Consider the following 22,857-nt stretch of genomic DNA (forward strand, 5'->3'; position numbering starts at 1 on the left):
CAACATCTATAAAACTGACTGCTTCCATATAATGGGAGACTTAGGGGAACTTCAGGGTTGTCACATGGAGAAGTGGCTCAAGAGGGAATCAAACAGTGAGGGAGGTCAGACAGAATGTCTACAAATGTGGTACAAGGCCGAAGTTGTTAACTACTCTTATATGGAGCCCGGGTTGGGGTAAAAAAGAGAACAGAGCAAGAGGAAGAAAAAGCAATGAGACTTCCCTGAGAACAAAGAAATCCATTCCTTTTGTGATGGTTTATGTTTATTCTTGACTTGGCAAAACCTAGAATGTCCTGAGAAATGAATTTCTGGTTACCTGAGGGGTTAATTGAGATGGAAAGTCTCACCTTCTGTGAGTGGCACAATTCATTAGGCAGCAGGCCCTGGTCGGCATCTGAGTAGAGAAGGTAAGTTGGACACCACTGTGACCGAAGACTAATGCAATGTGACTGACTGCTTAAGGCTCCTTCTGTCTTGACTTCCCTTTCATGATGGACTTTCACCTGGAACTTTGAGCTTAAGTAGTCCCTTTCTACTTTGGTTGGCTTTGTTATCATAATGATAGGAGAGGGAAAATAAAAGTCTTTTCATTCCTAGAGGTGAAAGTAAGAATGGGTATTCCTTCATTTTCAGTAACATCTACCAGACCTCGGTTTTTTCCAAAAAGTGAAGTTGATAAGGAGGAAAGATGCTTCTGTGGTTAGCAATGCACATGAAGTCACTTCATTGAGGATTTCACAGAATGTGAGGTCATTCATTATTTCATGTGAGGATTTCACAGAATGTGAGGTCATTCATTATTTCATGCTAGTAAAGTGGTCTCACGGGAAGAGTTTTGTGTTTTGTGTGTGTGTGTGTGTGTGTGTGTGTGTGTCTGAATATAGTAAACCGATTTCAGAACAGGGAACTAAAATAGAAATGAAGGAACTACCTAGACTGGAAGACAGAAGACATGAGAAGGGACCAATTTGTTGGTAGAAATTTCAACCTAAGGAAGTTATTGTACCCATGAAAGCACAGGCAATAGATAATCCCACACCAGAAAATCCTAAAACGGAAACACACACACACACACTATCACCAAAAATTAACAGTCGCTAACAATCACTAGTCATTAATATCCCTTAATATCAATGGACTCGACTCACCTATAAAAAGACACAGACTAAAAGAATGGATACAAAAACAAGATTCATTCTTCTGTTGCGTACAAGAAGCACACATCAACTTGAAAGATAGATATTTACTCAGAGTAAAGGGTTGGGAAAAGATTTTGCAGTCAAGTGGACCTAAGAAGCCAGTTGGTGTAGTTATCCTAATACATAACAAAATAGACTCCAAAATAAAGGTAATTAAAAGAGATGAATAATTTTCCATATACATAACAGAAAAAAATCACAAGATAAAGTTTTAATCCTGAACATATTTGTCCCAAATACAAGAGCACCAACATTTGTAAAAGCTACATTATTAAAGTTTAAATCACATATCAAACCCCACACACTAATAGTGGGAGACTTCAATGCCCCACTCCCAACAATGGAACAGCTCTGTCAGACAAAAAAAATAACAGAGAAATAAGGAAACTAATAGAAGTTATTACCCAAATGGGCTTAGCAGACATCTATAGAACAATCCACACAAACACAAAATAATATACTTTCTTTTAAGCACCTCATGGAACTTTCTCTAATGTGACCACATACTAAGTGACAAAGCAAATATCCACAGGTACAAAAAGTTAGAATAAACCCTTGTATCTTATTGTATAACCATGACTTAAAGTAAGAATTCAAAAACAATTCTCATGGAAACAGAATAATGCTCAATTGAATCATCCCTGAGTCAAAGAAGAAATAAATAAGAAATATAAAGACTTCCTAGAATTAAATGAAAATTAATGCACAACATACCAAAACTTATGGGACTCCATGAAAGCAGCACTAAGAGGAAAGTTCATAGCACTAAAAGCCTACATAAAGAAATTGGGAAAAAACACACTAGTAAATTAACAGAACATCAGAAAGCTCTAGAACTAAAAAATCAAAATTACCCAGGAGGAGTAAATGCTAGGAAATAATCAAATTGAGGGCTGAAATCAATAAAATAGAAACAAAGAGAATAATACAAAGAATCAGTGAAACAAAGAGCTGGTTCTTCTCCAAAATCAACATGATAGACAGACCCTTATCCAAACTAACCAAAAGGCAGAGAGAGATTATCCAAATTAATAAAATCAGATATGAAAAGAGGGGCACAATCACAGACACTGAGGAAATCCAGAGATTCATCAGACCATAATTCAAAAGCCTGTACTTCACGAAATTGGAAAATTTCAATGAAATGAACAATTTCATTGATAGATTCCACATATCAAATTAAATCATTAAATCAAGACCAAATAAGTAATTTAAGTATACTTATTTTTCCCAAGGAAATAGAAGCAATTGTTGGAAGGCCATTTGTTGGTTCCCAGCTGCCTAGCTAGCTTAGACCCAAAATAATCACACAGGAACTATATTAATTGAATCACTGTTTGGCCCATTACCTCTAGCTTCTTATTGGCTAACTCTTACATATTAACCCATTTCTATGAATCTGTGTATCGCCACGTGGCAGTGGTTTACTAGCAAAGTTTTTGCATGCCTGACTCGGGCGGTGGCTCCATGGCTTCTCTAATTATGCCTTTTTTTCTCCAAGCATATAGCCTAGCTTTCCCCGCCTAGTTCTGTTCTTCCCATCTATAGGCTCAAAGCAGTTCTTTAATTATTAACCAATAAAAGCAACACACATACAGAAGGACCTCCCACACCAAACAATCATTAAAATTCTCCCAACCAAAAAAAGCCCAGGACCAGATGGCCTCAGCACAGAATTCTACCAGAATTTCAAAGAAGAACTAACTCCAATACTCCTCAAATTGTTCCACACAATAGAAACAGAAGACACATTGCCAAAACTCCTTTTACATGACTACAGTAACCCTGATACCCAAACTACATCAAGATGCAACTAAGAAGGAGAATTAAGGACCAATCCACCTGATGAAACTTGATGCAAAAAGACTTTGGTTTGCTGACAAACCAAATCCAAGAACACATTAAAAAAAATCATTCAACATGACCAAGTAGGCTTCATCCCAGAGATATAGAGTTGGCTTATTGTATGGAAACCTGTCAAGGCAATCTACCATATAAACAAACTGAAAGAGAAGAAAAGAACACATAAAAATCTCATTCGATACTGAAAAAGCCTTTGAAAAAAATCCAACACCCCTTCAAGACAAATATCCTGGAAAAATTAGGAATACAAGGAACGTATCTAAGCATAATAAAAATTTTAAAGCAATCCAGAATCAAACATAAACTTAAATGAAAAGGGATTCCACTAAAATAAGGAACAAGACAAGGCTGTTCACTCTCTACATTCAATATAATACTTGAAGTTCTAGATAGAACAAAAGACAATGAAAGGAGATCAAGAGGATACAAAATTGGAAAGGAAGAAGTCAAACTATCACTATTTGCAGATGATATGATACTATACATAAGTGACCCTAAAAACCCTAGCCAGGAACTCCAATAGCTGGTAAACAACTTCAGTAATATGGCAGGATACAAGACTAACTAAAAAAAATCAGTATCCTTCCTATATACAAATGATGAATGAGCTGAGGAAGAAATCAGAGAAACATCATCCTTTACAATAGCCACAAATACCATGAGATAGCTTTGACCAAACAAGTGAAAGACATGTATGACAAAAACTTTAAGTCTTTAAAGAAAGAAATTGAAAGAGATATCAGAAAATGGAAAGATCTCCCATGATCTTGGAGAAGTAAGATCAACATAATAAAAATGGAATTGTTACTAAAAGCAATCTACAGATTCAATACAATCCTCATCAAAATTCCAACACAAATCTTCACAGATCTTGAAAGAACAATATTCATCACCATATGGAAAAATATAAAATGCAAAACAGTTAAAACAATCCTCTACAAAAAAGGTATTTCTAAAGGCACCATCATCCTGACTTGAAAGTCTAGTATAGAGCTATAGTAATAATAAAAAAAAACAGTTAGATATTGGCATAAAAACAGACATGTAGACCAATGGAACCACATAAGACACTGACATTAATCCACACACCTATGAACAACTGATTTTTGACAAAGAAGACAAAATCATATCATGAACAAAGGAAAGCATTTTTTAATTAATTTAATTTTTAAACTATCTTTTGTTCATTTTACATACCAATTCCAGTTCCCACTCCCTCCCTATCTCCCCAATTCACTTCCATCCACTCCTAGGAGAGGATACGGCTTCCCATGGGGAGTCTACAAAGTCTAGCACATTGCTTTGAGGAAGGACCACGGTCCTTCCTATTATATCTAGGCTAGCAAGGTATCCCTCCAAAGAGAATGAGTCCCAAAAATCCAGTACAAGCAGTAGGGATAAATCCTGGTCTCACTGCCAGTGGTCCTAAAGTCTGCTCCAGCCATACAATTGTCACCCACATTCAGAGGGCCTAGTTTGGTCCTATGCTGGTTCCTTCCCTGTCCACCTGGAGTTGGTAAGCTCCCATTAGCTCAGTTAAAATGCTTCAGTGGGTGTGCCCATCATGGTCTTGACCTCTTTGCTCATATTCTCATTCCTCCCACGCTTCAACTGGACTTTGGCAGCTCACTCCATTGCTCTATTGTAGATCTCTGCCTCTGCTTCCATCAGAGGCTGGATAAAGGTTCTATGGTGACATTTAAGATAGTCATCAATCTGACTACAGGGCAAGGCCCGTTCAGGCACCCTCTTCACTGTTGCTTAGGGTCTTAGCTGGGGTCATCCTTGTGGATTCCTGGGAATCTCTCTAGTGCCAGGTTTCTTGCTAGTCCCATAATGGCTCCCAAATTGAGATACCTCTTTTCTTGCTCTGTCTCTGTCCCTCTCCCATCTAGACTATCCTGTGCCCTCAACTTCTTCTCCACTCACCCCCATGTTGCTGATTTTCTCAGGAGCCCTTGTATATTTCCCCTTAGCACAGGGATTTATATACATTTTTCTTAGGGTTTTCCTCATTACTCAGCTTCTCTGGGGTCACAGGCTTGTTATTCTTTGCTTTACATCTAGTATCCACTTAGGAATGAGTGCTTATCACGTATGAGTTAGCATCTATGTTCATCTTTAACAAAAAGCTTTGACATATATGAATGTCAACATGTAGAGGATTTCATATAGATCCACATCTATTGTCATGCACAAAACTCAAGCCCAAATGGATCAAGAACCTCAATATAAATCCAGTTACATCGAACCTGATATAATAGAAAGTTAGAAGTACCCTTGAACGCGTTGGTCCAGGAGATCAATATAAAAATATAACCTGCAACACAGGCACTGAGAACAATAATTGATAAGTGGGACTTTTTGAAACTGAAAAGGCTTCTGTAAGGCAAAGGACACGGTAAATAAGACAAAATGACAGCTTACTGAACACTAACATAAAAACAGTAGTGCTGTCATGGTCCATGGTAAACTGATGGCAGCAGGTATATTACCTAGCACACTGTGAAAAACTATACACAGTCTCTACACAGAAGCCAAAGCATTGTGAAGCAGGACACACATGTGCAACAAAGATTAGATTAGACTCTCATCATATCTTCACCCTCAAACTTTAGTGGATTTATGAAGAACAGGGTCTTCACTCTCTGTGTTACATAAAATTGCTTTCGAGTTCTGGGCATTCACAATTTCAAAGTGAAAAAAAATTCTCTTGAATTATTTTTCCTTGAAGTTATTCTCTCTGACAAAATTTTAACTGGAGCAGTAAGGCAATTCAACATTGATTTAAATCTACGTGACCCAGTTCCCAGAAAACAACTTCCCATTAACCCTAAACTTTCATTAGAAAGCGTACTTGGTGGTAGACAGAAGAAAGCATTTGTGACAGGGCTATATTTATTTCTATTCTTCAGCTGAAATCAGGAATGAAACGTATTTAAGGAGATCATGCCAACTTCCAGAGAAGTTGCTCTTTCCATGGTCCACTTAGCCCTGGTTTCCTAAAGACCAGAGTAAACAGCCAGCCGTGCCTGAGGCTTCACTGATTAAGGCAAGGTCCCTAGCTTGGCAGTCTATCATCTGAATCTCAGAGTTTGAGTGCAGGCTGAAGTTTCTTTTTCTTTAAAACATCGCCGGTTCTTAAAAAGTAGTCTGAGTAGCTGGCATTCAGATACAAAATTCGCTGGGCAGAGATCAGGAGCACACGGGTCCTGTGGCAGGCCTGGAGACGGTGGCTGCCAGGTCTTTGAACTGCAAAAATAAATAGAGAATAGAAGTGCATTGTATTGGCCCAGCCCGGGGCTGGGCCATCTGTCTTGGAGCATGCTCTGGCGTGAGTGTTTGAGTTGGATCTCTTCCATCACATGTGGTGGCTGCGTGAGCGAAAAGACAGAGGGAAAGAGTCGTGTTAGGTGGTATATTTAATAGCATGTTGGCTTTGTGGGTCTCGGGGAGCTGCTGCTTCTGTGTTTCTCTTCTCAGCCAGAGTTTACCTACTTCTTTAAGCGTGGAGCGAGGGGCGCCTGCTTCCGAACACCGGACTCCATTCACGCACTCTTGCTACTGTTTTTAAAAAAGAACTGTACATGGAGCCTAGAGATACATGGATACCACCTAATTTAGAGACCTGCCTGGGGTAGCCCATGGGCCAAGGCTTTTCCGATCAGCCTCACACCAGCCGGGCTACCTCTCATCTCACGGCACCGTTTCACTTCTGGCCTGCGAGTTGGATTTTGTGGTAAATGTAGGTTTGTTGTTTTTGGCTAAATTACCTTCTTGTCTGTCTTTTCAAGGCCAATATAAGGCAAACTAAAACAGTGTTCAGTCTCTCCACCTTTTAATGCATCCAAGTTTTCTTCAGCAAGAATGGAGAACGTTTTCCTTACTCATACTGGGCCCATAATAGAAACTTGATTAAAACAGAATACCTGTGGCTAGGGGAAGCCTGGTTCTCTGCTGTTGTGTGTTAGAAGGAAGTCTGTTTTCACAGCTGAATTATCTCACTCTCGGGTGAGGGAGAGTATTAACAAAACCAAATATGAAATCTTTAAGAGATGTTAAAGGGAAAAAAAGGAAAACCTAGTTTTTCTGTTAAGTTCTGTGTTGCTGGCACACTGTTCCCCAAGAGCAGGCAGCACATACTTTGCAGCCTGCATGAAAGGGCATGAAATAAATATGTCAAGGTTTTCCATGGAAATGCATTTACATAGACTTGCCAATGAATGAAGCTGACAGATTTGCCCAGACAGATGGTAAGATAAATGTGCAAGCAAAATTATAGAAAAATTAAAGTTTAAAGGGCCACACATCACAGATAAGTGCATGTAAGTGTGTATGTATGTATGTATCTATGTACATATCTACCCATTCATCTATGTATGTATTTTCTATCATCTGTATCTATCTATCTATCTATCTATCTATCTATCTATCTATCTATCTATCTATCAATCAGTAAATGTATGAATGTATTAAAATTGACCTTAGTAGAACCTTGAGTTTTGTGTAGTTTTTAAAATACAGTAACTCAGGTAGGAGAGGTTGCTTGGTACTTAAACACACTCTGGCTGCCCTTCGAGATCCTAGGTTTAATTCCCAGCACAAAAATCTGTAATTCCAATGACAGGGAATCCTGTGTTCTTCCCTGGTCTCTGGAAGCACCCGGCACACAAATATACATGCAAGGAAGGATGTATTCCCAAAGTCCTTATTGTTTAACTCGGGCTTTTAAAAAAATACCATTGTTTTTGAAGTCATGTGAAACAAACCATATAGTTTGTTTATCATGATACCTGATTTTGGTAACTTTTAATTATGACTTTGACTCCTATCACAATATATAAAATTCTACTAATTTATACATTTTGGCTTTTCTTCTCATCTACACATCCCCATTTTGGACCCAGTCTTTTCATTCTCCCTAATTGTCCTCACCAAGATCGTTTTTATTCTCACTCAGTAGTGGATACGAGAGACTGAAAACGGCCAAGGTCATAAATGTTTGCGGCAGTATTTCTAAACACAGTCCCCCAAACACCACTCTCTAAAGTTTTAATTCACCAGCAGTTGACAGGAACACATTTCCCCGACTTCCTTAGAAATCCACTTCTACATTTTTCAGCTTCGGCTTCTAGATTTGAAGTTTCCACACACTCATTGAAAATGTGGAATGTAAACTGCCGGATGTCAGTCGCGTCCACCAAGGGTCCATCAATTCTACGGGAAGCAGTGAAAGAATGTTCTCCACAAAACGGAGGCGAGCTTTTAACCCCAAAAATCTTTGTAGCTTTCCCGTCATCCAACTTGGGCATCTAGCTCATGGGCTGGCTTTAAGAACTATGACAGGTTTAATTTTGTTCAAATACATTCTACAGCAAAGTAATTTGAGAAAGATAAAAGAGAAATTGCTTGGGATTCCTGAACTTTTGATACAGGCTGCTGTATCAAAAGGCTTCACAACTTCAAAAGGGGTAAAAAGAGATTACCTGGTGGTTTCTGAGTGTAGACACATGCTCTTTCTTTGGCTGATTTTCTAATTAATTGAGGAATTTTTCAAATTTCTTTGAGCATGGGTCAACTTGAGTACGCCTTTTTGAGGGGAATGAAAATAATTTCTGTCCCATGAAAAGGATGACTTCAAAGGTTGTGCTTTATTGCCCTGTCAGACATTAATCATCATTTATCTACCCAATGATATTGCCACATACTTTCTTTCTTACATTTTCCAATACTTATTTATTTACTTATAGTGATGCTGAGGATCAAACCTAGGGACACTTGCATGCAAGGCAAACATTCTATCTCTGAGCCAATATAGAATCTGCCTTCAATTCTTGGCACACGTTGGAATGTTACTATCTTTGATCGACATTTCCAACACCTCCCCTTTCTGTATGCATTTATTTTTCAGAGGTGGTATCACTATACAGTCAGATTCACCTCAATCTCAACATTATCCTGCTTGCTTCTACTTTGTTAAGTACTGAGATTCCAGGAATAAGGTCCCATGCCTGGATCACCTTTTTATTATGTTGTCTATAATTACTATATCTCTCATATATTATTTGAGCCTGTTTTATTTTGTAAGAGTATTTATCTTTTATTGTATGTGTCTGTGTGTCTACCTGTGTGTGGGTTTGGGCACATGTATGTAGGCACCCAGAGAAGTCAGAAGAGGATGTCAGATCCCCTGAAACTGGAGTTGAAGATGTGATGTGGGATTTCCCTCTGCATGCTGTGATTACCATTAATGAATAAAAAAAATCTTTGGACCTATAGCAGGGCAGAACTTCGGTAGGCAGGGAAAACTAAACTGAATGCTGGGAGAACAGAGGCAGAGTCAAGGAGAAGCCATGGAGCTGCAACCAGAGACAGACGTGCTGAAACTTTGATGGTAGGTCACGACTTTGTGGTGATGCACAGATTAATGGAGATGGGTTAAATTAAGATGTAAGAATTGGCCAATAAGAAGCTAGAGCTAATGAACCAAGCAGTGATTTTAATAATACAGTTTCTGTGTGATTATTTCAGGGCTAAGTAGCCAGGAACTGACTAGTGGCCTCCTTACTTCACAGATGTTTATAGTGGCCAAGTGGGTACTGTCTACTGAACTCAGGTCCTCTGTAAAAGAAATAAATAACCTTAATGACTGAACCATTTCTCCATTCCCTCTTTGAACTATTTTTAACAACCACTAGTTTTACTAAGTCACTAATAACACTAACCAGATAAGTAAAAATCTCTGACACTTACTTTATATGGCCTGAGAGGTTTTATTTCATCTTTTTGCAAAGTCTACTTATTCCTGAGTGAAAGAATGTGCAATAGCCCGGATGGTAAAATCATTAAGTGTTCAAGGGAGCTCAAGGCTCTTTACTATGGTAGTAATGACCCTTCTCACGGTTTTTATTAACATTTGATTTCATTCCATAACATACACACAGTCTTAAATTGAAAACTACTTTTAGCTAGCAAAATAAACGGGTCTGAGTAACACATATGCATTGACTGTCATTCTTGGGATAGTGTCCCCAATAATAACTGTACAGTGTTGAGATCATGCTGGGAATCAATTCTGCTAAGAAATGCTTCTAGGTTCAGTGTGGTCAATATGGATTATTTCATGAAGCACACACGAATATCTTAATAATGATAAATCTTTTTGTTTCCAAAATCATCAGAAAGAATGCACAATTCCATTAGGCTACCTTAATGAGTGGGTGTTTTGTCTCCTCACTTTGCCTCAGTTTCCTGAACCCTAAGATGAGACCCACAAGAGGAGCTGTAAGGTCCATTTTCATGTGCTAATGCCCATGGTCACTGGAGTTTCTAGAAGACAGGAATGTGTGACCTCATCACTCCCATGCTGATAAAGCTGAGGAAATACCCTTGTTCATTAAGCTGGTCGGGGAGGGGCTTCCTGTGTGTGATTGAAAGGGATCCTTCCATCAAAACTCAGGTTTTTGTAGCAGTTTCCACTGTCAAACTTTCCATGCTAAGTTGCAATCAAGTTGTGAAAAGAATTCCGGAGTGAAGGCTTCTGAGTGGTCACCCATGTTGGAGTGGGGTTTGCCAGTGATGCCCCTGACTTTGAGTCATCCAAGATCCTGTATGGACATGTCCCTTCACCCATATTCTGTAAGTAACCACAATTAATTCATCAATGGAACTGTTTTTTTTTTTGGATCTGTCATTGGTTTCTCATTGGATCCTTCCATTGGAATCCTTAGCTAGTTAAGCTAAAAAGCCATCTGATTCTCAATTTAGCTCTGAGCACTTATCATCCAAGGAGCTACAAAAGATGAAGCTTTGGACATCACCCTCCCTGTAAATACTCCCTTTAATCATTATGACGTCTTATAAACACTTCCTCTGGATAATGAATCTTAATTGATTTTCAGTTGTAGAACACATGCATGTTTGACAAGCAGAGATGATAAAATAATAATCTATTTACAAAACCCACAGAGTCATTCAAGAATTATTTCAAAAGTGGGACTACATGTTCTCATTCTTAATTAGTTAAGAAAATGTTATCTTTATCAAGTCAGTTTTCTTTATACAGAAAAAAAATCAGCTACTTTTAGAGTAATACCTAGCTAAGATTAAAAAACAGGTGATGATACGAATAATAGAATTCTTTGCGTATGGATTATTTGGGTTGTTTTCTGAGACGAGTTACGATATTATATGTATTATAGTCACTAAGAATTGTAAAAGTGTTCATGTAATCATAAGAACACATGCTAGCAATAATGATTTAGGGTGGAGTTAGTGGATACATGAAGGATGCCCATGGTTTTCCTTACTGCAATCCACTTACCAAAAATATGTTCTCATAAGACAGTGTAGGGTATGGCTCACCCCACTGTCGTTTGAGGCTGGACATTGCCACAACTCTGGTCAGAACATAAAAACCCAGAGTCCTTCCTTCCCTCAGCATACCAGGCAGCCAGGAGCATACCTAAGAGGGACCCTATACCTTCCCCCTTAAAGTCTTGATATGAGGGACACTATAATTCTTGCTTTGTTAATGAAAATATGGTTTTGAAATTCACGCAGTGAAAATGTGTATGAGGGTTAATGATCATCTGTAAGCTACCCCCAAGGAGTGCTGGCTGCGGAGGAACTGCCTAGAAGACAGCTTCAAGTGCAGATGCCCTGCTTCCTAAAGCCCTGAGGTGGCAGCCAAGAGCTGAACTTTAACCAAGTCTATGACAGGGAAGCTTACAAAGACAGCACTTGGGAAAGCTTCCTGACATGTTATCTACCCCATTGCACAGATCAGGAAAATACAAAGTCAGAATCCTATTTTATTTAGGCTAGCACAATAATCTGGATACAAAATGTGTTCTTTCTGATGACACACAAAAGTATAATCTAAATTTATGGACTTTTATCAGCATAGTTGATTCTTTACAAAGTGTAATTTCATAAGGGTCCACTAGTTTGTTTATTAATATAGAACTACCTGCTTTAGTCAAATAAATTTACTTAAACCTGTGACTGTATACACACACATGACACACACACACACACACACACACACACACACACACCACACCACACCACACCACACCACACCACACCACACCACTATTCACAGAGTGGTCAGTCGTTGAATTTAATAGTGCTGAAACAGCTCTGGGGGTGATGATGATGCAGAAAGGCTGAGTTTGGGGATTAAACTTCAGGCGAGCATTTTAATTAATTTGAACTAAGCAGCCTGCACCTGCACTCACGTGCCCTAACGCACTGTTGGAAGCACCCCACAGTATAGCTGCAGGAGAAAGACTGCAGGCAGCAAGAGTGCATCTAGCCAGGAACATGTCACAAACAACATGGCTTCAGAGTGGGTACGTTTTCCCCCTCCAACACTTCAAATTGAAGGGCTGAGGTTCTTTGAGTAACATTGCAGTGTTCATACCTCTGAATCTGCCAAGAGTTACAATTGAGAATAAATTTTAATCATCGACCAAAACCGGGAATGTATTTGGTACGACATATTTTAAAATATAAACTAAGTTATGACCTAGGAAATGAAAAATGCATTTTTTAAAGGCTTAGGTTTCTTTGTGCTTAAGTTTTTTTGGTGGGGGAAACATCCAAACTCAGTCATATTTCTAGGGCTAGGCCTGGGATGGAATGCTGGACCTCTTGATGCTCTGATTCATGCAGATCTCTTCTCAACTAAAGTGCATTCTTTATTTTGCCATAGTATAAAAACATGAGGTGCATCATTGCAGTTTTTCAATTTAATTTTTTTATTTTTTATTTCATATACAAGTGCTGTATTTACATCATTTCTGTGCACTCCTCTTGCCTCTCTAATTTTCTCATTCCCTAACAGCTCCCTACAAGCTTCATGACGTCTTCTTTATTAAATATAGTTACACACACACACACACACACACACACACACACACACATTACTGAGTCTTTTTAGTGTTGCTCAGATAAGTATGTGTCTAAGGATGATCAAGTGGTACCGGATAACCCATGAGGGGATTCGTCCCTGCAGAAGAGTGATTCTCCCCCTCAGCATCCAACAACTGCTTATAGTTCTTCATCTAAGGGTGGAGCCTTGTGAAATTTCCCTCCTCTATGTTGTCATGTCTACTGCTACTGCCATTTTGTTGGTCTTACTTAAGTGACTGTGGTGTTGGGATCTCACAGGTGCAGCTTCCCTGTATGTCTAGATACTAGGTAGCCACAAGGCATCCTGGTCCTCTGACCTTTGAAACTTTTATCTTGTCTTCTGCTATATTATTTGAATCTTAGCCTCAATGGTTTCATTGTAGATGTACGAGTTAGAACTATTTACCCCACAGGCATTATTCTCTGAATTTTGTCAATATTTGTAGTAGTCTCTGCTAGAAAAACAACAATTAAAAACAAAAAAAACTTACTTCGTGAGAAGTGAGACATACATATTTCTGTACACATAAGTGTATATGAGTATTTAAAATAAAGAAAGAAAATTTCCTTGACTTAGGAAAATGTCAGAGTATGTTACCCTCTAGACTCTATGAGTTCTCCAATCACTGGTAATTGACTTGGTTTACAGTACCAGACATAAATTCCCTCCTACTGAACAGGCCTTAAATCAAATTAAACAGCTGTTGGTTACACCAAGATAAGTGTGCCACTATTACACCATTGGAGATATCTTACTAGAGTGGTCATTGTCATGATTCACAGGTGCCACAGCTGGGTAGGAATATTGATTACTCTCTTTTCACCCTATTGTTTGCAATTTGGGTTTAGTGGTTATTGTTTTTCTTAGAAAGTAGTAGTGTTGCTTTTTAGCCTATAGTATACTAAGCACACTCCTCTGTGATGTTATTTTTGGACAACTGTGTGACAATTCTTATTGGATTGATGATTATTTTTACAGAAACAAACATTAAAATACAATATTACCTTGCTGATTATTTAGTAAGACATTTTGAATTATTTGAACAACTGATTTCAAAAGATGACTTTTCATAAATACATGAAATTTTTATTGATACCTACACTTGGTTCTGTTTATTCTCTATGTTAATGCATTTAGTTTCGTGGAGTTTTAATTTTATTTTTAAGGGAGTCTTTTTCCCTTCTTTATGATTACTGGAACTATGCCTCTTAAATTTAAACCCCCACAAATGGCCATCTGCATGTTCCCATTGCCATCTAGAACGTAAAATTTATAGCTGGACAATGTAAAGTGGTGGTCATGAGAGTGTCTATAATTATGTGTTTTAGGATACTGTAAACCTTCTTTTAGCATTTTGTAATTTTTTTAAGCTAGACATTTTCTTTATAAGATTGAATTAGATGTATATGCAAACTGAATTCTATCAGATAAAAAGAGAGAGTGGAATATGTGATAATCTTTGTTTGGCATATAACGGCGAGGGGGGAGGCTGGCAAACCATCTGCCTGCAGCCTCTGTGGGAATGAAGACCAGGTTGGACTGAAGATACACACTTGCAGCAGCTCCGTGGACAAAGGGCTCTTTTCCCTGTGGCTAATTCTGCTGTCTCTATGGCGGTTCTGGGGTTCTTCACCCACTAGGGCATATCTCATTGTCTCTTCCATAGCATGGATTTTACTCTCTCATTTTACAGGGTCTTTGAAATGTCATCATTTTGTGTTAACATTCAATTTTCTCAAACGTAAGTATTTATTAAAGTTCCAGCTTCTTGAATTGCTTTTATTTACATTATTTTTTCATTTAATATTTACTTATGTAGAGTTACGATTCTTGGCTCCTTTTCTCTCTGCTTAGGTCAGTGGCCCACATTGTGAAGACCTGCCAACTTGAGTGCTGTGGAGTGCGACTGCTTCTGCTTTTTTTATTTTGTTGCTGTTGTGGTTCTTTTGATGTTGCTGCTGCTGCTGTTTGTTTTCCTCTTAAAATATTTTATTTGTGTGTGTGTGTGTGTGTGTGTACATATGTGCATACTTGTGAAGCTGAGCTTCTACGTGCATTCCCTGAAGACTTAGGGTAAGGCACCATGCAATCTCTGTGAAGGAATAGGTACTAAGTTAATGGAGTTACGTCAGACAAGTCAACATCCTGGAACAGATGGAAGATTAAAGATGACAGATACAACTGAAACATAAGCCCAAGTAGCTGTGTCACATAAGCCCAGACAACCTGTGGTCACATATGTGATTGTAACAACCCACTGGCTTTAGTCTGTACAAAGCTTAGAGCAATCTTTCTCTCTCAGAAAGACAAGCCGTATGTCCTCTAATAGCCCAGTACCTGTATCATTTTGATCCTGTAATACCTTGAGGAATGATCTTTTGGCAAGAGCGAGCAGCTAGGCAGGCCTGATATTTTCTTTCACCTCTGAAGATAAAGTAAGAATAATTATCTCATGAACAACCATTGAGAAGAGTGCTGGGCAGGGAAAGGGAGGGAGGGCGTTCCCTGAAGCTTCTTATGCATGGGTTGGACGCATGAGTACATGTCTGTGCTAGCTTCCTCTAATGCAGATAAGTTCCATGTTCAGAGACTTCCTTTGGACATATGAATAACAACATAGTCGACACAGACATCATGGAAGATGGTCAGTAGTGTGATCAGTACCAGTGGCTTGGTCAGACACTGAAAAGACCTTTCGATGTAGAGGGAAGTTTCTTTCATTGTTCAGACAAGAACAAAGATGAGGGTGAAAACAATTTTTTTTTCTACCTAATGAAGAGCAACCAACAGCCAGCCAGTGGAAACACCGTCCACCATCAGAAGACAAGTTACTGAGAGGGTGAACAGGTCTTCCCAGAAAGATCCCGGCACCCAGGGGGCCCACATGCCTCTCTTTCGACAGAGTTGCTTGTTGAGTTTCAAGCCTGCCTGCTTTCTGAGTTCTAACTCAGAGTGTCACCTGGGTTGGTATCCAGGGTGCTCCAGTGTCCCTGCTAGTTGGGCCTGCCAGCTTTGATGTCTGATACAGCAAGGACGGCTCTCCTCCCTGTCTCCGCCATCTCCCCCACAACTTCTGCGGTGAGGTCTGTGGCTTGCCAGTTATGCTTTTTTCTCTCCATAACTCCAAATGGTTATTCTGGAGTTTTTCTGCCTGTCCATTTTTATAATGTGTTTCCTAAGAGACCCCGAATCAGGAAAGGGGCCCCTGAGTCCCCTGGTGACGGCCTGTACAGATTCTCTCTTCAAGGAGGCAGGTGAAATGAACACAAATGCCCACTGTGGTGTGTGTGTAGGGGGGAAGATGGAACTGTTCAATTTCTCAATACTCTCTTCTTTTTAGGAGTTTCTGTTTCAGATAAAGAGAGAAAAATCTCAATGATGTTACAAAATTTACAAGTGATTTAGTAAGACATAATAAGTAGAGGAGGAGGGAGCATTCATAGGAAAGAGACTCAGGGTCCTATGTGGGCAGGGAAAACTAAAGCTGACTTTACAGTATCTATAAGTGCTCAGAAAATACACTAGGTCACTGGTATTGATTCCTAAAAGCTGTAATAAAAGCAACTTTTGAGACACCAGTGAGTGTCTATTTCTAGATGTATTAACAGCATAGAGTTTTTCAACAGACTAAAAGTGTTATGTTTCTGTTAATTTATAAAGCAAATTTAAGAAAAAATGTAAGAAATAAATGTTATTTGTCATTGTATTATGGAAATATATTTCTATAATATAAATATTTTCCTATAAATAAAATAGTATTAGTTTACTTTAATGATATAATTTAACATAAATCCAGGAAGGAAGGTCACCAAACTTTTCATTTTCTTTGTTTGTACTGAAGGGATTCATTGTTTTGTTCAAAATGTTCATATATGCATATATATACACATATATTTAAGTTATAATATGTATAATGTCCATGTATATGAGAATATGTGTGTAATGCATATATGCATATGCTTGTATATATTTATGTGTGTATATTCGTATATGCATATTTGTGTGTATGAGGGTATATTCATGCATGTGTACATATGCACATATTCATGTGGGTATATAAGTATATGTCCACATATGCACTTGTTTATGCACATATACCTGTAAGCATTATATATACTTGCATATGTACACCTATATGTGAATGTATGTATATACACATTTATTTAAATTTGTTCACTCTTTTGATTTCTGCTCTAAACATATGGATTCTTTTCACTGTCTTCATTGAAAATTCCCCAGATATCTGTTATTCAGCAAGAGGACCGCAGACCGACTCTACACCTTCCCCATACCGAGTTGCTTGAATTTTAGTATTTACTACTTTGTCACACTGCTTATGTACTTTCCGATCTGGAATTCCAGGGAGAATTTGGTGTGTGTCAAAGGCCAAAGGAGAATTGTAAAGAAAGTAATGAACAGTTTCTGACTTGGAGTCAGTCAACAAAAGCCAGCACAGACACCATTGATATGAATTGAAGATTTTCAATGTGAACGTTCCAAAAATAAGGTCTGATTCCTAACTCAGGAGACCATGCCATTTACAAGGAGACATGGCATCAATAGTACATTGTCAGCAGGAAAAATGATACCTGTTAATACACTCATGAATATATACAAACATACACTTATACATACATATATACATAAACACACATGTGTAATATACACACATATATACATATACATACATATATACATATACATATATATATATATATATATATATATATATATATATATATGATCTTACAAAGTGCATTGCTATGAAAAAGGAAGTCCTATTGTGATTGCAAGTGAAATTAAGACCCCCTGAAATCTCTGATGTTAGTGAAGCAGGTCATAATAGGCAGCCTACAGACACCAACACTGCCAACACTGCAGCGAATCTGAACTTGCAGCAACTGCACACTCAAGAGCGCTGGTCCCACCCTGGCTTGTTTATTGTCAAGGATTTGAGTTGCTGATGAGCGCTGGCAAAGCCTGGAGTATGCTGGAATGCAGCACAGCTGAGGCTCGGGTCAGACTTTCCCTTTCTGAACACTCTAATCCCTTCAATATTGCAGTAAATATGTTTTCAATATTTATCTGGATAAAAACTGTGCCGAATGCTGCAATGGCTTAATTCTGACATTTGTCACTCAGGAAATCTGGAGAAGGCAGAATGTAAGTGCCTTTTGTGGAAACCTAAAGCGGGCCTTTCTCTCACATTCTGCTGGAACGCTAAGCAAGAAGTGAGTAGGGATCCCAGCATGCTGCCCCTAGACTTGAGCCTTCCTGCTCTACTGAAATGACTGGACTGACCTCTTGCTGGCTAAGGAACTTCACGCTCCTACAGGCCCCATGGGCACGCAGCACATAGTAGAGGATAATAAATGATTTTGGGACTAACAGTACACTATTCAGTCCAAATCCCCCACAAGCCAGGAACTGATATAATTTATTATCATGTCACACATCTTTTTATGAGGTTCCCTCTGTGATTCTAGAAACTTCTGTCAACTGCTCTCTTAGATAGTACCTACAGGGAGTCACAGAACTTGGAAGAAGGATTTTTAGGTTATCATCCAAGATTTGAAATTAAAATGTAGAAAGAGAAGGCTATGTCATCTCTCAAAATGTCAAGTAGACACAAATTCCTCTAGAGTAACGAGTATATTAGCTGCTAGCTGTGAAATCACAATGTCACATGACTTTTGCTTTAGATTTGTTTTGTTCTTATTTATATTAGCCTTTGTGTGTGTGTGTGTGTGTGTGTGTGTGTGTGTGTGTGTGTCTGTGCGCGCGCGCCATGTGTGTGCAGTGGCTACTAAGCCCCAGAAACTGTAAGTTAGCGTCATTGTGATCCACTATGTGGGTGTTGGAAACCAAACTCAGGTCCTAATAATATAATTATTATAATAAGTGCTCTTATAATAAGTCCTTATAAGAGCACTTATAAGTAAGTGCTCTTATAATTGTTGAACCATCTCTTTCTCCCTTCTATGGCTATGGTTGTTAAAAATGCTCACCTTCTAATCTACATGGGAAGTAGTAAAATAAAAGATCTCCTGAGTAAATTGGGTGCATGAGGACCATGGGAGAGTGTTGAAGGGGAGGGGAGAGGCAGGGAGGGAGGGGATCAGAGAAAACTGTAGAGCACACTAAAATCAATAAAAAAATCTTTACTTAGAAATGATTTAAATGAATGCTATCTTACAACTGCAACTAAACTGTAATTAAGATTTAATATTCAGAATTTAAGCCTAAATATTCTAGTTATAAGATCAAGTTTAGAACATCACATCAAATCAGAGAATTCCTATTCCTTTCCTAAGAGTTGGTCATAGGAAATATCATTTAATTTGTTTTTTTAAATGGTGGTTTATATGGTTAAAACATTTTTATGATTTCCTGAACTTTTGCTAAACTTGATTTTCATACTTGTGGGCCACAAAAGGTACTGCATATTAGTGTGGGGCTTGAGTATGTACAAATGTGTGCAGGTCCTAGGATGCAGAGCAGTGTGTGCCAGACATTGCATGTAGGGTGCTGTGTGCAAGACAGTGTATGCAAAGCAGTGTATGCAGGGCAATGTATGCAAAGCAGTGTGTGCAGGGCAGTGTGTATAGAACAATGTGCAGGGCAGTGTGTGCAGGGCAGTGTGTGCAGAGCAATGTATGTAGGGTAGCATTGCAGGGCAATATATGCTGTGCAGGTTGTGAAGGACATTACATGTAGGGCAGTGTGTGTAAGGCAAAATATGATAGTGTGTGTAAGGCAAAGTATGATAGTGTGTTCAGGGCAATGTATGCAGGTGAGTTTGTTTAAGGGCAATGCATGTAGGTGAGTGTGTTCAGAGTGATATAAGCAATGAAGTGTGTGTAGGGCAATGCATGTAGGGTAACATGTGCAGGTCAATGTGTGCAGGTCAGCAAGTGCAAGGTAATGTTTGCAGGACAGTATGTTCAGTACAGTGTTTGCAGAGCAGTGTTTATAGGACAGTGTGTGCAGGCCAATGTATGCAGGACAGTGTTTACAGGACAGTGTGTGCAGGGCAGTGTGTGCAGGGCTATATGTGCAAGGCAATGTATGCAAGACAGTGTGTGTATGTCAGGGTGTGCAGGTATATTACAGATAGGCCTAGGTATGAGTCTCAATACAGTCCAAATCCAAATGATAGTCACTATCATGGAATATGCAAGATTGAAAGATTTTTGGAATTTAATATCTGTCACACTAATATAGCCAATAAGGAAAATGAAGTCACCACAATCATGGTGGTACTTGCCTATCTCTGCCTGTCTGTACTGGTCATGATACTATAAACAGTGGGATTTTGATGTGTATACTGTAATTACCATTCATGAATAAAGAAACTGCTTTGGACCTATAGCAAGGCAGAACTTAGCTAGGTGGGAAAAACTAAACTGAATGCTGGGAGGAAGAAGGCAGAGTGAAAGAGAAGCCGTGGAGCTGTAGCTAGTCACAGATGTTTTGAAAATTTGCTGGTAGGCCACGACCTCGTGGTGTTGCACAAATTATTGGAGATGAGTTAAATTATGATGTAAGAGTTAGCCAACAAGAAGCTAGATTTAATGGGCCAAATAGTGATTTAAATAATATAGTTCCTGGTGATTATTTTGGGAGTCTGGGCATCCAGAAAACGACCAAGCGGCCTTCCTACAATAGGATTTGATCATTTTTATGGCCAGATTGTATTGTACTGTGCACATGTAACCACATTTCTTTGTTCATTATCCCGATGGTGGACATGGTATGGTTCTGTCTCTTAGCATTTATAAGCAGTATTGTAATGATTATAGGTATGCAGCAGTCTTTTGGACATATGAATTTATATTTATAGTATGACCAGCTACTTATTAGTCTGTGCAGATGTTACATTCTTCTGTATGAGATAAAAGTTGGATAGAAATTAATTAAAATAGACACTTATATCAGGTAATTGTGGTGATACGTTGTGCCTTAAAAAATAAAGCTTGAGTCAGCCAGCTTCCTGCAGGCAGGGTGCCCCAACACTCCCACATTGAACCCTATGTCCAATTTTGTCCCCAAACACACCCATTCTCTATGACCTCAGCAGCTCTCTGCATCACAGACCATAACTGAACAGAGCAGACCAAGAGTTCTTTGGGACACAGACTGGAATTGTACAAAGTGGATCAAGAGTTCCACTTTGCGCCCAAACCCACTCATCCCTGGTGATCTCACTGGGTCCCTGAGACACAGACAGGAACTGTACAGAGCAGACCAAAAGCAGCTCCCTGAGACACAGACAGCAATTTCAAGGAATGAACCAAGAGGCAAAGACATTGCCTATACTAGTTAGAGGAAGAGATGGGTAGGCACCAATGGAAGGTTTAAAAAAAAAAAACCTAAAGAGTAATATGGAAACACCAGAACCTAGTGGTCCTAAAACAGGAAGACTTGATCATCCTAACTCAGAAGGAGCAGAGGAAAATGACCTTAGATATAACTTTATGAAGATGATACAGACCCTTAAAGATGAAATGAAAAATTCCCTTAAAGAAATGCAAGAAAAGACAAACCATAAACTGGAAAAAAAAATCAATAAATCTCTTAGAGAAATCCAAGAAAAAAAACAATTAAACAGATGAATCAAGCAGTACAAACAGTTCAACACTTGAACATTGAGATAGAGGCAATAAAGAAGAGACAAACTGTGAGAATACTGGAAATGTAAAAGCCATGTAAATGAACATGAAAGCATAACCATTAGAATACAAGAGAAGGAAGAGAGAATCTCAGGACCTGAAAATATGACAGTGGAAACAGATTAATTTGTCAAAGAAAATGTTAAATCCAACAAAATTTTATCACAAAGCCTCCAAGAAATCTGGGATACCATGAAAAGACCAAACCTAAAAATAATAGGGATAGAAGAAGGAGAAGAATTCCAGCTCAAAGGCATAGAAACTATATTAAACAAAATCACAGAAGAAAGCTTTTCCAACCTAAAGAAGAATATGTCTATGAAAGTACAAGAAGCTTACAGATATCAAATAGACTGGACTTAAAAAACGTCCCCTTGCCATATAATAATCAGAACAGTAAACATACAAGAAAAGGAAAGAATATTAAGAGCTGCAAAGGAAAAAGAGCTAGTAACATATAAAGTCAAAACCTATTAGAATTATACCCAACTTCTCAATGGAAAATTTGAAAGCCAGAAGGTCCTGGACAGATTGCTGTAGACACTAAAAGACTATGGATAAAAATCCAGACTACTATACCCCGTAAAGTTTTCAATCACCATAGACAGAAAAAACAAGATATTCCATGAAAATATAGGCAACAAATAACCTTACACCAGAAAATCCTTCCCAAAATGAAAACACACAAATACATTTACCAAAAAATAACTGGAATTAAAAATCACTGGTCATTAATGTCTCTTAATATCAATGGACTCAATTCACTTATAAAAAGACACAGGCTAAGAGAATGGATACAAAAAAAGAATCTATCCTTCTGCTGCATCAAGAAACAACTCAACCTCAAGGACAGACATTACCTCTGAGTAAAGGGTTGGGAAAAGATTTTCCAATCAAATGGACCTAAGAAACAAGCAGGTGTAGCTATATTAATATCTAACAAATAGACTTCTAACTAAAATCAATCAAAACAGATGGAGAAGGACGCTTCATACTCAGACAGGAAAGATCCATCAAGATTGTCTCAGTTTTGAACATCTATGCACCAAGTACAAGAGCACCCATATGTGTAAAAGGAACATTAACTAAACAAAAGGCAGTGAGAATATATCCAAATTAACAAAATCAGAAATGAAAATGGGGACATAATAACAGACACTGAGAAAATCCGAAGAATCATTAAGTCACACTTCAAAAACAT

This window comes from Myodes glareolus, chromosome 20 (assembly GCF_982192425.1).
Source record: "Myodes glareolus chromosome 20, mMyoGla1.1, whole genome shotgun sequence".
Classification (NCBI taxonomy): Eukaryota; Metazoa; Chordata; class Mammalia; order Rodentia; family Cricetidae; genus Myodes; species Myodes glareolus.